Raw genomic sequence first — 14,336 nt, 5'->3', positions numbered from 1 at the left:
AACAACAAAATACTGTGTAATCAATTGTGTTTTATCTGCACATTTGAGTATCAAACTGTTTATCATCATGCCCAAAGGAAATTTAAAAATCTCTCCAAAAAGTACCTCAAGTAATTAGAATGATTCGAGAAGAATCAGAAACTCAAATATCCCAAAAGCAATTACGAACAGCTTTTTTTAATGGCAAAAGTTATTTTATGAAAGTCATTATGCAACTGTTATCGCAGTTGATCAGCCTCTGATGTTCTGTGTGCTTTTGTATTTTCAGACAAGGAAAGAAAGCAGGCTAATTGGAGAGAGCTGCATCTAGAAGAATAATATATGGTAGGAAATGTTTTGTGTGTTTTATAACACACATTTCTCCATTGTCAACAGTATAAATTCAAATACACCAGGATAACAGGTGACAGGGCTATCTGCCCAGGCAGCTCAGCTTCTCAGAGCACTGTTAACTCCTTTGACAGAGGCAGTCAAGATACAGCTACAAACATGTTTTATTGCAAGTAGCACAAGGCTATTATTGCAAGATGCAAGGCTGCATTTTGGTTGAATTCAGGTCCAGCATATTTTGGTATAGTATTTTAAATTGAAAAAAATTTAAGAAGGAAGCTGAGGGGGGGACCAAGCTATGTCTTGTTATTTGAGGGATTCTTTGGGAAAGAAAATTGCAGAGAGTTTACATATGGTCTTTCATAGAGAAGTTGAAGTTTCTCCAGAAGACAAGTTTATCTCTGAATTTAACAGCACCCATAAGATCAAACACTGGTTTGGCATTGCTAAGATGACAGTTTTTAAACAGTTTTTGTATTTCATTCCCTGTCCTTTTCTATAACCTCCACACTCCAATTGTAGGATAACAGGGTAACTAATAACCCTAAAAACAGACTTGTTCAAGGCAACACAGACTCCAAGTCTAAGTTTCAAAAATAGCTTTGATGGTACTTCTCCCCTTAAACTTTCAAATTTCACTCCTGTGAAACTTAAAAGTTCTAAATTATGGAACTGGAAGTCTTCCTAAATACATTTTCATCACTTAGTGAAAGTTTGAAAAGGTACAGCAGTAGCAGAGCTGGCATTTTAAAGGGCAAGCACTCTGACTTTCAATTCAGAAGGAGAACTTTTCCCTCAAAAAAGTGAGAACACACTTTATTCCAGTAACATCAATTATTTTTAATAGTTCACAACACTAATTTTAAAGGTTTGGTGTCCTGGTTTTATCTTTCCCTAATTTGCATTTATGTTCATATGTATTTTTACACTTCCTATTACTTCTAATGTTAAAGTTTTCTTTCTTAATTCTTACCTCAACCTTATGCTAACGTATTGATACAGTACAGATGAAATACAAGAGAGCTTTAAATTCACACTTTTAAACCACAAATCCATTCGGATTCAAATGTTAACTTGGAATTTTCCTATTAACACAGTGCTCTGTTTTCTGTACCTTGAAAAGACAAAGTTGTTCTCAGTGTTTGTCAGGGCAGACATGTAAAATCCATTGGTATGATTATGTGCTAAGAGAGCTCTTTATTCTTTTAACACCAGTTAGTAAAATCCTAGGAGAACAATTCCATGAAAATCAAGGTAAGAGGCATCCAATGAGCTCAGTTTCAGCAGACCCCAGTCAGTCCAAGAGCATCTCAAGAGAACATTCCATGTGTAAGCCTTAATTAGGAATTTCTCTTTTTCCTTGCTGCTGTCCAGTAGCAATGCAGTTTATGAAATAAAGCTGTAGTACACGGTTCTGCCAACAAAAAGGGCAGACTTTGTTCCTCTGGGAGCCACCAATACCTGATACAGGAAATTAAATCCAGGTCATCACAGGAAACAACCTTTTATTTCTACCAATATAAACTCTTGTATCTTCAGAAAGATGAAAGGAACACATCGTGCCATCCAACTGTATTACAAAAATGGGTTTATCATCTTCGTGCCTCATCTTTGACTTTTCAATTTACCATGTTTATCAAAAAAAAGCAAATTTGATCCTGCTAACTTTCATATGTATATCTGCAATTAACCACCTTCTTCACTATATGCCTTCCAGAGATTCTGAAGAACAGACAATGAATCATTTCCATATTTCTGTTCAGGACCTAAAGGCAAATTCATCTGTTCTTCTCCAATTTTCTCTGCAAAAAGTGGGGGTTTTCCTCCAGATAAATGAATAAAACTGCATTTATATTACAAATTTGCACAAACCCCCTCAGTTCTACAGCTGTTTAGTACTCCTGGTAAATATTTGTGCATTCAAAGAGAAGCAGATCCACAGGTAGAGCATACCTACATACATACCTCGCTAGATTTTAGCTTAAGGTACCTGGTCTACACTCTCCTGCAAGAGCAACTCCTCCTTTTTAAAGCTACTATCTTCTACGTCTTCAAATTTTCATGCAATATTCCTATTTTGGGAATACATATTTTTCCTCACCACAGAGAATTAGATCTAGTAAAACACTATTTCTACTTTAAAAATAAAACCCACAGAACATAATCAGCAGCGTGTCTGGTGATGCTTTTTCAGAACATCACTTACTCATTATTTTGTGTAGAATGTGTGCAGGAAGACAGTTTGATGTTTAAGTGGGACTTGAGTCAGCTTTCAGAAAAATAAGCTTACAAGTACTTCATCAAGTCTTTTTAGGGATTAGTTTGTTTCAAATATATCCTTATTTGCATTTCAAGTTACCTAAAAGAAACTGCTATCAGCGTTTCAAAGTGGATAAAGCCAGACACTTGGTTGTGAATCAAGACATTTGATTGAGGGGAAGAAATATTCATACAATAAAAGAAAGACAGTCACAACAGAGATTTGCTATGCTGCGAGTTACTCTGTTACACCATGCCATGAGTGTTCTTACCTAGTGAAGGAGGTAATAACAGGGAAATTTCCATGGAACTCAAACCTTCAAAAAAACTGGATTGAAAGAGGCTCAGATCCACTCTGCAACTTCAGCAAGTTTTCCTCACCTGTGTGCATTATCTGCAAGTCCTTCAATTTGTGATGGGAGCAGGGAACAAAATGATAATTCAGGGAATAATATTGTAGTGTCCAGGAAATATTTTGGAGAGAAAAAGGAAGAGAGCTGGTGCCTGTAGCATCCCCCTGCCCTGTCTTCCTCTCTGAGACAATCTGGAAAGATTGAGGAGAAAAAGATCACACACAAAAGAACAAACCTCCTGTCATGTTCCCTACTCTGGTTTTTGCTGCTGCTCTGTCCCCAGGAATCTGTGATACTGTGCAAATTACAGCAGGCAGAAACTCTGGGGTTTCTGTTTATTTTTCATTTTGATCTGCAGAATCTGAGCACTGCTAATCACTACAAGAGCAGTTAAAAACAACAAAAGATGGGTAACTGAGGTTCTGAAAATATCATCATCCAGTAATGTACCAGACCTTTATCTGCCTGAGCTGTCCATTCCAAAACTGAAAGGAATGCCTCCACCTTTCTAAAAGTGGCATTCCAAAAATAAATTCTTAAGTGTGAATGATGAACTTCCCCATGGAAATCATTATTTCCATTCTCAATACAGTCTGAGTAGTGCATAGTAAATAGGACATGAGCCTATGCAGTAAGGATAAAATGAAACACTGAAAAACTGCTTATTTGTTGAGTTCTGAGTACCTTGCATAGCAAATGAAATTAGGTCCTGCAGAAAAGGTATGTAATTACAGAATTAAAAATCACCTTATAAGTGCCTTTTCTCATAAGGAAGCCAAGCTGAGGTTGTCTGGGAACATCTTAATTTTGACATGTTCTAATTTGAACATTTACCTTGACAATATTAGAGACAAAATTAACTTCATTGAAGTTAATTATATATTTTATCTATATTAATTATATTCTATATTAATTATACATTATAGTAATTATATATAAAAATTATTTTTATCTATTAATTAATTTATATTTTATATTTATTTATATGAAGTTCAATGCCCTGCTAAAAACTTTCAAGTTTCAGAATGTGGGCCCATTTCACTGATTAACACTCAGGGCCTGATGCCACTCAATAACTGGGCTGAGTCCACTCAAACAAAGTGGGCTCAATTCACTCCCACTAAGAAGTGAAAACTCTATCTATTCAGCACTGCTGAAAAAAAAAAAAGTTTAGTTTCAAAAGAATTTATCTAGAAAAAGGGAAGTGGATCTGGCAAGAGTTTGACATTGCTGAAGGCATGCACAGGTGGATGAAACTGCAGGCCAGGTCAAAGGAAAGAAAAGATTTATGTTGTGTGCAAAGGAAAGGGCAGAAGAAAAATAGCAGCTCAGGCTGGGCTGCACTGAAGTGAATGAAACAGCTGTTCATACAGGGTAGGAATGGTCAGGTAAGACAGGTTGGAAATAATAATCATAGGGCCATCTGCTGCCCTGGGACTTTGCACCCTCAAGGTATGAAACAAATTTTGTCTTCTAGGAGCTCAAGCAGTGTAGCTGTTACAAGCCTGTCAAGTAAACAACGCCTGAACAGGGCATTCAAGTTATCTGAGTTTCCTGCAAAAGTTGCTAAACTAGTTTAACTTCAAGTCAGAACTAAACTGTGTCCCTTTTAACCAGGTTTCCTATTTTACCCAAATGCTCTGTGAACACAGAAGAAATACACTACATGAAGTGACACTACAGTTTCCTGCTTAGATAGAAAAATTAACATTTATTTTGTCACTCCCTAAGATATGTTCTCATATTGATGCTAACTTTTAACTTTTACCAGGACTTTTTTCAATGATTTCAACAAAGAACTTGAGATAGCTGGAATCCCTGGTGCAGGTATTTCCTTGACCTTTTATCACTTTGTTTCAGACTTTAGAAAGCAGTAGAAAAACTAGGTTTTGAGATAAAAAAAAAATTCTGAATTAATTATTGCTTTCATCCAAATCATGCTAGTTGTTACTGTCTTGAGAAGAAAAAGAATGTATCATTGCATCTCCAGAAGTCTGTGTAGCTCTGTAAGCTGTTTCTGAGATCACTGCTCATGACCACTTGACTGGTAAACCTGTACTGCACTGCAGGGAAAACACAAGGGAGACTTCAGAGCTGCAGAGAGACCTTGGATGGATTGCAGCCTGGCCAATTGGTCTTCTGCAATAAAGCCTGTCCCAGGCTGGAGGCCATGCAAGTCTGTTTGAGTCCTCTCTCTTCCTGAAGTAGTGTATTGAAGCATCAGGAGGCTGAAAACCAGCTGACATCCCTGGTACCCACAACTCCCAGTATTGCCTTTTCTCATACTCCAACCAGCTAGAGAGGTGAAGAGCATGCAGCATCACAGAATCATTTAGAATCATAGAATGACAGCGGTTTTTTTAGATTGGAAAAGCCCCCTAAGGTCATAGAGCTCAATCTTTAACTCAGCACTGTTAAACCCTCCATTAAACCATGTCCCCAAGTGCCACATCTACATGTCTTTTAAATAACTCCAAGCATGGTGACTCCAGCACTTACCAGGGCAGCCTGTTCCAATACTTGACAACTCTTTTCCTGAACAAAGTGTTCATAATATCCAATCCAAACCTCCTCTGCTGCAGCTTGAGGCCATTTCCCCTCATTCTGTCACTTGGGAGCAGAGCCCGACCCCCAGATCACTGCACCCTCCTCTCAGTGGTTGTAGAGAGGGAGAAGATCTCCCTGAGCCTCCTTTTCTGCAGACTAAACACCCCCAGCTCCCTCACCCACTCCTTAGCAGACTTCCCCAGGTGTGCTGCCCTTCTCTGGACTTCAGCACCTCAGTGTCCAGAAGTGGACACAGCACTCCAGGTGTGGCCTCAGCAGTGCCCAGCACAGGGGGATGGTCACTGTCCTGCTGCTGGACACCATGGCTGGTCCAGGCCAGCTGCTATTGCCCTTCCTGGCCACCTGGGCTCACGTTTGTTTGCTATTACTGTCATTACTAAAATCAGCCTGGTTCTGTATTCCTCAAAAAGAGCTGGAAGGGTATTTTACCCTGGTACACAACTGCTCATTTCAGTGGCACCAAATATCTTTGCATTGGCTCAATGGAAAAATGGAAACCATCTTTGTCAGCCTGAAGAACACACTGCAAGAGAACACACTGCAATCCTTCTCCAGCTCCCCTGCAAAGGAGCCTGAGGGTGATAGACTGGAAGAGAACAGACTCCAGGATAGAGGTTTTTAAAAGAAATATGGACAGACACGACCTTGCATTTGGGTTCCTTGTTTGCAGTCACCTCTCAGAAAAGGCACTTTCAAAATTGCATAGCATCATGGCATATCAAGTGCAACTGAAAAGCAAAGATTTATTTAATTTAGTTTATTTATTCAAGTTGACCTGCTGGGATGGGGAGAAATGAAAGAAGGAAACAGGAATGACCTTGCATTAATGAAGATCACAATCGACTGGAAAAATAGCCAGGGACTTTTCTCTAAGGAAACCTGCAGCTGCCAAGTCTTGCCAATACTAATGGCTGTCATTATGCACATTTGTGAATATAAGCCAGACCTTAGTAGCTGGGACAGAGAGATTCATGATGTAATCATAATATACCAAAGATGAAATGTTGCCCCAGTATCTCACTCAGCCACCACTGCTAAAATAGTGAGAGACACAGCCCAGATACTGTGATTAAAAGGCAAATGTCAGATGACTCAAAAGAGCCAAATCCAACACAGTCCAGGCCGGGCAAGCACTGTTGGTTCTGGATTTTTTGTAGAGTTAGATTTTGTCTTGGCTTCTTTTGGCCAACACCGTGGGACAATAGGTCCTAAGTGATTTTTCCAGACAGGAAACTCTCCCTCAGATCAGCTATTGCCACCCAGCTGGCACAGAGACAGATCAAATATCCCAAGTCAGAAATAACTACACAAATGACACAGCAGTCTGGCCTAGCACCTATCAGAGTAAGTGTGCAGCCTTACTGACTGGGAAACCCATTTCAGCATTCCCAGGAAAATTCCCCATTGGGGATAGTCACACACAAGCAGTTTATTGAGAAGCCCAAAACACAGTGTATAGAAATGTTTTAGCATTAACAAGGCAAAACCATGGAAATCATGTTCCTTGAGTAACATCAAATTTTGGACAATCTTCAAGCTAGAGGCTAAGCCAAAGGCAAATACATTTGCTGTGGGCATTATTTAATACAAGTTTTCAGCTTTTCTTAAAAACAGTGTATAGCAGATGTTTAATTTATTGCATCTGAAAATTTGGAATGTACATGGGAGAAAACTGTAAAGCAACAATCAGAAAGGAGTGATTGAAGTCACCAAGAGTATTTTTACCCAAGATTCTCAATCATGAAGCATAAAGCTTGGGTAAGCTTTTTCTCTTTCCCATGCAATTTAATATACTGTATCACACAGCAGAGAAAAGGCCTCTGGACAATCTGCAAAAAGAAACAACTGGTGAGATAAGAAAATGAAGGTTTTTAAACTCCTCATATATCCCATATATTTCCACTTGTTAACAATTTTTTTCTGGAGACCAGTGATAACTCTTCCTTAGAAAGTTAGGATACAGACAAGTTAAAAAACTGAAGCCACATAACATACTATTTTTTCCCCCATTTTCCTCCATTTTTACACCACTGATCCCTCACATTAAAGAATGACATTCAAGATATTAATCCAGTTTAAATCCAGGACAAATCAATGTTTTGAAGAACTGTATTGCTAGGATTATAAAATTAATTGGTCAAGTAAGGATTGAAGCTTCCTCAGTTTTGCTCTCTGATCATATTTTCGTTCACTTTTAAAATATAAATACAGATTTATACGAGAGTTGTCAGTTTAACAAAGACACCAGAAGTCCAAGGAATACACTGCTAGATAGTAACAATATTCATGTATTACAGTGATTTTTAGATCTTTGTTGAGTCTGAGATTTTTCACAATAAAACATCCTACAGGTAGTTTACCTGTGAAGAGATTCCTTTTAGCATCACAGTATTTGAGAGACCTTGCAAGTGGATGAATGTGACCAACATACACATGACCACATACACATAAATGTTTCACCTACAATGCAAAGATGCATTTCAAGTTACTGTTGAACTTTACAGCAGAAACTCTTTGTGCCACTGCTACCCTAGAGAAGTTTTATTTAAATTATCAAGCGAGATTTTTTATTGAAAATATAATAAGTAAATGCATTTTTATACATATTTTTATATATAAAATTGGAAAAAAAATTTCTTCTAGGGACCTTCCCTGAAAGTAGTGATATTTCAGGACTTGTAAAAAATTACTTTCTAGGCTAATTCTCATTTATATCTTTTTATACCTGTTGATAGAGCATGCAGTCCTTACTGAACTGGATTCCTTGGCTCCATGAAATAGCTCACACACATCAGCAAATCAATGCCAGAGAACATTGCAAATTTGTCTTACACATCAGTAACACAAAGAGAGACTCTGCATTTTTCATTCTTCTGTCTGGGGACAGGGGACAGGAAGAAGGAGAAGTCTCATGACACCTCAAAGCTGCTTCCCCTTGTGTTCCATGTCCCGTTTCTTTTTGGGAAAAGGAACATTTTCTAATGCTACAAGGAGCACAAATGAAAGGACACATTTATTTATTCCTCCCCCTGACCTCTCTAGAGCCAAATCTCCTTTCCTCATGCACATACAGAGAAATAAAATCAACTTTAGGCTCCAGGAAAACTTTTTTTCAGCCTTCCTTGATGTTTTCACTTAATTTCTATTAGCAGTAGCAGGGTGCATGCACATATGCAGACAAGCTGCTAAACCACTGAGTGCCTAGCTAAGGTTTCATCTCGGTGTTGCTTCATTTATTCACAGCTCGAGGATAAATAGATTACCAGCTCTGTGCTCAGAAATCTACTTGGTCTCACATTTCTAACACCACCAACACCTTGTAATGTTTACAAGGTTATCCTCATAACTATCATCTCCAGCAAGCCTTGCATCTCCTGATTTACAGGAAAGAGTCAATCCCTTCAGGAACTGCTTGGAAGGGATGGTTGTTCCTTGTTCCTAATTGTCTCTAATCATCAGGACAAATTCATTCCCTTTCCCTGGGGGGTAATGACTGACACTGTGGGTGGAATAAGATGGGGTGACTGAAACAGCAGCTCTGCCACGGCTTCTTGTGTCAGCTACAGCAACAAAATCAAGATTCATTTAGTAAAATAGCACTTCCCAAAATCTTCCCGCTGGACATGGAGAACAGCTTGTGTCTCTTTGCCTGCTTTGCCACCAGCATCTACACCACAGGCATCATCAGGACAGCTGAAAACAGCCCTTGTCAGCTTAACAGATACTTAGCATCTGACATATTACTATAGAATAGCTATCAATAAAATAGCTTTTAAACAGAGAGTAGAAGACTGCACTGTATCTTTTTGGTGTGCATGTTGGCAAGCAGAAAAAGAGGAGAGGACAGCAGAGCAGAGGACTGATGACAGCAACTGTAGAGGCAACTGAGTTGGATTTGCTGCTGAACATGAAGAAAAGCCTCAGACTTGCTTTTTCAGTAGAAAGCCAAACATGAATTATGGCTCAGATATGACCACACTACAAGTCAGCAAGGCTGGAAGTCTCTGGGATCAGGCACTGCCCAACACCTTCACTGCATACACACAAAGCTGCTCGGGCAGCTGGAATATGAGCTATGGAATAGATTTCCACAGGCACAAATTATACTGTTTATTCACCAGATCGTCTTACAGCCTAATTCATATTTCAAATATATCTTTTGTTTTATTCAGAAATCAGACCTATCCCTTGCCAGTTCCCACATCAGAGCATGCAAACCACTCCTATAAATCATCTCTGGCAAGTTTCCTACAACAAAAGGTGTGCTGGACAGGCAGTTGGGTGTGCTATGGCCACAGCTGATTAATCTTCATCCTACTGTCACCTCATGTTCCCCCACCCCTGCAGCAGTGGCATTATCTTTCAGCTTACCTTACAGAACAGTTAGGAGACACTCAGCTTTGCTGCTCTTCAGCTTTGCTTTATGGTGGCTCTGAGCTTATTGGAATTGTCAACACTATTGAATATTATATTTATGACACACTTCAAACTTATGCAAAAAAAAAACCTAAACAATTCATGGCAAGTTCTGCCTATCTTATTATTTACATTAATGCATATTCATCTCAACTTGTACAGGAATGAATCCATTCGCAGGGGCAAAATTTGTATTTCTTTGCCACAAAAGGTATAGCATATTGCAAATTTTCACACTGCAAAATGCAGGGTTTGGGGTTTTTTTTGTAGGTAGAATCATTATGTTTTGCTACCCTGGTGTGTCTGTATCTACTAAAAGATTTCTAGTTCACTGGCTAGATCCTTAACCTCCAGATATATTGTTTAGCTCTGTTCTCCAGCTTCTTGCTTTAATTAATTTTAGGGCTCTTGCACTCTGTTTCCACTAGGAGAAAACGAGGTAATCTGGTATTTGTCTTATATATGACACACTTATAAAGAGAACATCCAGTTCCTGTATTCCTAATCGTGGCTGATTAGGAAAACAACTCATCCCATACCAGAGAGAAGTTTTGTTCACAGACCAAACCATTTTAACTTGTCTTGCTCAGGATGTGCTTCCATCCCTACCTTCCCACCCACACTGGCCCCAGGAGGGATTGCACCTGGCTGCTGCCCCCATTCGGGTGTGCCAGCCCCACGGTCTGCAAGGCCACGCTGTGCCTTGGACAAGAAACCTCAGCCAGGTAAAGAAGCACTTTTTGAACACTCCCCTGCACTGTTCACAAGCATAGCTGCACGAACAGTGGTGCTGCCACAAGAGAGCAAACACTGTGGGCAAACACTCAGCTCCAGCAGCAGCAGGATGATTGCTGTGAAGCAATCACAGAATTTACTCCCATGGCAGAGACTGGCACAGGGGGGAATTGCCAGCTATCAACTGCAACTGGAATGCAAAGTTCTTGGTGGTGTTTCAGTATTGACAATTGGTAAAACAGCTACTGGATACCTGTAACACTGAGAATGAAGCCATGTCCAAAGGGGACACCTGGAAGGAGAGAAGAGGCAAAAACTGTGAGTAAAAAGCAGAATTGTGTAGCAAAAGCAGCCTGTAAGGACCAGTGAAAGATAACTCTTTATAACCAAATAAGGTACAGAGCAGCTTCTGCCCCAGCTCATACCAAACCCTCAGTAACAATAAAGCTGTTGTGAATTCTGAGATTCAGACTCAGCAAGGCCTCAGCTATAATGATGCAATCAGATTCCAGCTCAAACATCATGCCTCACTTAGGTTCTTCCTCTTTCTGTCAAAACAGCACTGGAAGTGCAGTGTCAGAGCTCAGATTTGGATCAGCTCATGGTAGCTCAAATGCTGGGGGGATGGTATGGTGCAAAAAAAATTTGCATTTAGTTCAACAACCTTCAAGGCTCCAGCAGGACTGGGAGATGTTCAAGCTTAGTCAGTCATTTGAGCATATGGCTACACATCCCTTCATAATTAATGTGATCATTCTGAAAGCTGCACTGAAGCTGTAGCACTCCTTTTTTGCTCCTATCAAAACCAAATAATATTTTTCACATCCAGCTGTAAACATACTGGGTGGGAGCCCAACATGTCACAAATGTGGAACCTGGCATTTTAGTGTCTCCCCTAAACTAGTTTGGAGTTACTCAAAATGAATAAAAATTCTGACCATGATTTTCTCAGATGCAATATAGCAGAAAATTCAAAGGTTCTTTCTGTAACACATTAATCACCAGCTAATGCTGAAACCTTTTGTGAAATTTAAGTGTTGTATTAGCTTTATCATGACATGTCACTGCTCTGATGTGCTTGGTGTGCATGGAGGACTTGCTGTCTTCATAGAAAGATACTGCCCTTTTCTTTTAATATGTCAGAGTATCTTGATTACCACAGCAATTATTCATAAACAAAAGTGGTTTTAAAGTTCACCTTCTTTTTAAGTAATGAAAACTCCAAACCAGTGCACTGTCCCTCTTATACAAAATTCAGCTGCCATCACTCTAACAAAAGTTATCTTGAAATAAAGAGAATCTCTGTAGGTTTTCAAAAGCTCATACTCCTACAAACCCAGTCACTGTGTGCTCCTGTTTTCACAGATTTGATAGAAAATTAACCAAGATCGAATTGCTACAGTCTGCTAATTGAACTTCATGAAATAAACATGAACATTCAACAAAAACGAAGCAAACAAACCAGAACTTAATTCCTTAATCCCTCTAAATGGCACCTGACTGCTAGCTTCTCTCCTGAGGCTAATGCAGGATCCAGCCTGGAGGATATTTTCTACCAACAGATTGTTCCATGCAGAACAATGTCTCCCTAAGACAGCTTCCACTCTCGCTGAAATGTGGACCTTTACAAAAATAACTACTCAGCAGTTGTCTCTCTACAGTACTTAAATTTCAAATATGACCAGAAGAAAAGAAAACTTAGTTCTTTCTCAGTGTTTCTGGATTTCCTTGCATGAGCCACCGCTAGAATTGTGGTCTAGCACAGAACACAGATAGAATACAAGGCTCTTGTGTGGAGGAACTTAATACCAAACCATGGAGAACTTGTTTTTAAAGTAATTTTATCATCAGATTTCATTAACAGCATCAGGCCCTCCATAGGCTTGTTTTGAGCAATAGAATTTTTGCAAGGTAGTTAAATTTGGTATCACAAATTTTCTTAGAACTGCCAGTGCTAAGGCTTCCTAGTGAAAAGGAATACCACTGAAAAACACCTTTCTAGGTGGTCAAGAGGAAAAATGCACACAGTGTACAAAACTAGCTTCAGCCCAAGATAGAACTGAACCCCAGGGTGATTGTTCAGACCTTCCTGCACATAATATTCTGTTTGGATAAACAATGGCAACTGTCAGGTACCATCGATCATTTACATTATGTTTAGAGCAAATCTTAAATCATTGTCTCTTTGGAAAGAAAGACAATGGAGATAGATAAGGAACTGTCACAAGCAGAAAGCTCTGTAACTGAGGGGTTTTCATGAAAACTTTTGAACTTAAGCAGTGGCCAGGCAAGCCATGGAGCTTTTACACATCACGATGGGCTCACTGATGAGCACACAGCTGTAGAACAGAAGTGCTGTGAGCTTCATTGGGAACTAGAAATAAGTCTGGGGAAAAGTATGCATAATCAGAGCAGAAGCCAGTTTTCTTATAGCATATATGAAATAAATGCCTTAGAAAGTGAATTTCAGCACATTGAGTCAGATTGAAGGTATAATAAATGGTGCTCACTGGTCTAGCACTGACAATAGTTAAGACAAACAAGTAAAACACAAGTAACTATTTCTGGGGGGTTTCTAAGTTTAAGGCGTTTTTTAAACTTCGTGAAAAATCTTTGGAGGAATTTACTTATTATCACAGAGCTATGATTTTTAACTAACTCAATGTAGACTTCCAAATGCACAAAATAAAGAGTTATGTTTTTTAATATAACCTAAAAATATTCACTGCTTTTATTTACTATGCTTCTAAAGTTCTTAGGAAAATTCTCAAGATAAGCACTATATCTTTTCTAAAAAGAACTAGCTAGCCATCTCCATTTCCTCTGATCAGAACCCCGTTTCAATTCTCAGACTGCTACAGAAATATCTCACAAAGAAGAAAACAAAGTTTAAGCAGTTTGCTGTCCCTACAGATGGCCAATTTTAATGCTCAAACACCCACACAGGAGAAATATAGCACCAGCCTCTCTAGAATACTGGTTTCTTGAGGAGAATTCAGCATTGCCTCCTGTTCTCCAATCCACAGGAGCACACAAAGACTGATAGACTCAGCACACAATTTTTTTCCCAAGTCTTAATAGGAAAATGTAAGAGGAGCAGGTTGAATCTAAAACCCAGCTTAGATTCACAGCTATGACAAGAATTTGATTTCATGTTCCAGTAATGCCTTTTTCACTTTTTCCTTCAGCATCCATTAGGACAAAGCCACTAAGTTTTGAAGGTTTCATGGTAGAATCAAAGAAAGAAAAGTTTCCTCAGTGTATGGTAACCTGGAATGTGGGAGGCTGGTGCTCGGATGGACAGGTCAGGATTCTCCATCGAGGGAAGAGGGAGAGGAATCTCTTGTTTTGATTTCACTTTTTAACAGAACCCAAGCAACTCTTGTTCAAATCCACGTGTCAACATATTTACCCTTTTAACTAACCTGTTTTCCTTCCCATTAACAAAATAGTAACACAATATTTCACTTAGGAAAATTGCACAAGAACACTCTTGGCTAAATTTTTGCATACATTATTTGGAAGGCTAACAAGCTGGTGTGTTTCATTTTTGTGCCATCCCTGAGAGGTTTGGCTCAGGACATTCAATCAGCGCTGCAAAAAATTCTTGAGTTTTAAACTTTTGCTTTTTACTAGGATTGAAAAGTCACATTTCAAAAAGCAACTATTCCAATT

This window comes from Sturnus vulgaris, chromosome 13 (assembly GCF_052056855.1).
Source record: "Sturnus vulgaris isolate bStuVul1 chromosome 13, bStuVul1.hap1, whole genome shotgun sequence".
Taxonomy (NCBI): domain Eukaryota; kingdom Metazoa; phylum Chordata; class Aves; order Passeriformes; family Sturnidae; genus Sturnus; species Sturnus vulgaris.
This window is presented reverse-complemented; position numbering follows the sequence as displayed.